The following is a 4,240-nucleotide window of genomic DNA, read 5'->3' as shown; positions in this document are numbered from 1 at the left end:
TTTTTTTTTTTGATACTGGGAATTGAACTCACAATCACATACTTGCCAGGTAAGCACTGTGCCACTGAGCTATCTCCCCAGCTTCATACTGTATTTTGGAAAGGCTTTAGAAAGAAGATATAGATGCCCCAAATTTCTTCAAAATTATTTAAAACTCTCAAGAGAAAACAGCCCAAAAGGAAATTATATTGAAGAATGAAAAGAAACAGAAAATTAAATCACAAAGAAACTCTCAAAAATTCATTAAACTATAGTGACTGTAAATAAGCATGTTCTGGAGGAAATCTCAGGATAAGTTTTTCCACCAGAGATAAAGGGAAGGAAATCCTCACAAAAGCAAACAATAAAAGATTGCACAATTTTCTATAATTAAAAAGAGAGAAGTGATGGTAGACAACAGGCAGGATCACGTAGGCACACAGCCTCCAGGAATTGGACACGCAGCATAAACACAAGCCAGGGTGCTGCGCCCAAATTCCATCTTCTCCTGTGAGATGGGTTTGCTGTCACCTTCCCAGGGCTCATTCCAACAGAAACCCGAATTTTTCTCCCATCCTCTGCCATCTTTTCTTTCATGCTCCCCCCCTCCAAAGCTTTTGGAAAATATTTTAGATGCTCACGAAATCATACTGACTTAGAGGATTCCACATCTGTGAGTATTATGGCATCATTTTAGGTATAAATGCTGGGATTATCCCCACACAGGGCTAGCTGTCCACGCATGTCTGACGTGGTCCATGTTGTCTCATTTCTGGGTCTTGGGGTTTGTGAGATAACTGGGGCTACAGAAGGATAATGGAAAGGGCTAACATTGACAGGACTTCTCCTGCAAACTGCGATCTGAGATTCTCTTCCTACATAAGCTTCTTGTCTTACTTATCCTGTCCCACGGAGGAGATGGTATCTCTATGCTGCAGTCAGGAGCACTAGGTAAAAGCTTCTCCCAAAGTAACAGAGTACAAAAGGCAGGACAGAGGCTCAGCTGAACTGCACAGTCTGCACTCTTACTGTTATCATGGTCTGAAATTCTTTAGGGAGAAAGAAAGTTATTGTTATCCATCATGAACAATATGAAAGTTTGTGAAAGTTTACCTTGATGTAGTATAATCGTCTTTTGTGTGTTATATGCCCTTCAGCCTAATATTTTGGTTATTAAACTGTATATATGATAACTAACTTTATAATGGCATATAAATGAATCTAATGTTGACAAAATAAAAGGAGGTGGAGGGAACTGGAAAAGAACACAATTGAAATGTGTTGTATACATGTTTAAGTTTCTTACAATGAATATAATCACTTTGTACTGCAAATGTGTACTAATAAAACTTTAAAATTAAATCCTTGAAAATAAGGAAGATATTTTCTTCCTTTGCCCTTCCTAAGGTCATTGTGAGAACTAAGGAGACACTTAAAAGCAATTGACCCCAAGAAAAATGACAAAATAGAAAACATTTTATTAAGGTCACTTCCTTCGGAAAATCCCAACAACTTTGACTTACAACTTACATATCCACTTTGCAACACAAATAACAATGTAGTCTTAAAAATGCTTTCATTGTGAATTACATATTAACATTCTTGAACAAAGATGTAGATGTTATAGAAAAATAATAATGAGTTGTATGTTCAGACAAAAATCCTATAATCCTGATTTTGCTACTTGGGCAAGTTATGTAATGTCCCAGATCATCAGTGTCCTGCTTGGAAAGATAGAAGTGAAAGAACTTGCTTTATTTGTTTGTTGTGAGGATTAGATAATAGATTTAAGAGTCTCCTGTAGTACATTGACATGTCCATAAATGATATGCATTAATTGAGTCACTGTTTCTGTAACTGAAGGTGCTTCTAATAAGCTGCTGAATTTAAAAAGTTGTGGTCTTTTTTAGGGGCTTTTAAACATATTGACACCTGGTGTATCTATCCCCCAATGAAATTCTGATCTACAATAGTCCCCCCTTATTTTGAGAGGAATTGTTCAAGATCTCAAGTAGATGTCTGAAACTCGGATGACCTCAAATCCTATATATTTATGTCTTTCCTAGATATACAGACATCCAACATGCATAAGATTAATGTCTTTTCTGTCTTCCCTTGGCACTTATAACACACTGTGGCTCGCACTTTTGCAGTTTGAGGTGAGAAAACAAAACTAGTGCCATAACTTCAATAAGTTTTCTCCCCAAGATTCATTTGTGGTGGGTGTTGTTGGGACACAGTAGAATTCCCAGTTGGTAGGACCTAGTGGGATACCCTTGGGTCATGCACAGTGTCCCAAGAGCTCTACAGGACTCTGGCTTCTTCCTGTTGTACTTGTCTCCTAGGTCATGGGGTGAGCTGTTTGCTTTGCCGCACTTCCACCATGAGGCAGTAGCCTCACAATAGGCCCAAAGAGAATGGGATCTTAGACCAGAACTCTACAGCAATGAGTCAAAGTAACCTATTTCTCTTTATAGGTTAACTACCTTAGGCGTTTCCTATGGTAACATGAAGATGACAAATGCAACTTGTACATATATATATATATATATATATATATATTTCACAATTTCATGGGCAAATGATTCATTCTTACTGCAGATTGTAGCAAGTAACAATGTCAACTATGGTGTTTTCTTTCCTCGATTAGCGGAGAGTACTTAACTTTTCACTCTTTGGAAGCCCTTTTATGGATTTTCTTTGGCTTGTTCAGATTTCCAACACTACGCCTGAAGCTCAGGGACAAATAAAATAAGGGCTACTTGAACACAAACAACATGATACAATAATGTGTTTTTCTCTATGACCTGGAGAATGGAGACATGTTCTTCTCTCCACACATTCTTCTCCATAGCCTATATTTCCTTCTGATGTTGCCAGCAAGAAATGGGGAGGGGGTGGAGGCTGGGCCTCATACTTGAGAGGGGGATCAGGGCTGCCTCTGTTTGGTTGAATGTCACAGCTTCTTGACAATCTTGACAATCTTGACTTGACAATCTTGATAATTACTCAGGGCACTATGAAACTAGCAAGTGGGTAATACACAGTCTGAGCACACTTGGGACACAGGGATAATTCACTTTCTGGGAAGAATAGAGTAGGATCACATGAGATTTGATTCTGCCACTTTAACGAGTGTGCAATTTAAAAATGATGCTTTCTATATTTTTGAAATTTTACATTTAATATTTTGAGAGCATGGGCAAGTGCAGGCAATTGAAATCATAGACGATAAAACTGTGGATTAAAGGGAGCTACTGCCATTGGTCTTGGGTGCAGCCTAAGTGCTGAGAACCTATAAATCTCCCCCAAGAGATTCTAATATTTTTGAAGTTGATGACCTAGGTTAGAACCCGATTCGTACAACTGGTGATGGTGGCAACAAAAAGTGCGAAGGCTCTGCCAACCCCTCATAATAGCTCCACCACATCCTGGGGAAAGTCACATGTAGACGGCGGGCACACAGAAACCACTGCTGATCCATCAGTGGTGGCCAGAGAAGCTGTGACATTCAACCAAACAGAGGCAGCCCTGATCCCCCTCTCAAGTATGAGGCCCAGCCTCCACCCCCTCCCCATTTCTTGCTGGCAACATCAGAAGGAAATATAGGCTATGGAGAAGAATATGTGGAGAGAAGAACATGTCTCCATTCTCCAGGTCATAGAGAAAAACACAGATTCTACTAGAACCAGGGAAGGAAATAAGCTATGTATAAATTTTCAAGTTTGAAAATGAACACCACTGCTAGGGACATAGCTCAGTGGCACAAGTGTCTGCCTGGCAAGTGCAAAGTCCTGAGTTCAATTCCCTGTTCCCAAAGAAAAAAAAGTGAACACAACTGTCTTATACTCTATTCTCATTGTGCCTGCTAAAATAGTAGCTCCTTATTATATTTCCCACTGTGGGCCAAGAATTAAGGCAAGCATAACAGGGATGATGATTTTTATTCCCTAACGCCTACTGTCTCCACCGAAAAGACTAGAAGAGTAGAAGCTATGGTTTTCTGGAGCCATTTCTTTCACTAACATATCTGCTACTTCTATTAGTATGATTCAGTGGCTCAGATTTTGACGAGCGTGCTTATGCAGATTCTATCTATGTTACTTGAGCTTCCTGATAGCATGGCGTTCTCCAGCTTGTTTGATGTATTACATAGCTCAGGATTCTGGGAACGAGTGTTTGTGATCTCACCATAGAACTCACATAGCACTAGTTCTGTGGTACTCTGGGTCCAATCACTTCCTACTTCACCCGAGCTCAC

This window comes from Octodon degus, unplaced genomic scaffold (assembly GCF_000260255.1).
Source record: "Octodon degus isolate 3935 unplaced genomic scaffold, OctDeg1.0 scaffold00264, whole genome shotgun sequence".
Taxonomy (NCBI): Eukaryota; Metazoa; Chordata; class Mammalia; order Rodentia; family Octodontidae; genus Octodon; species Octodon degus.
Note: the sequence above shows the minus strand (reverse complement) of the source record.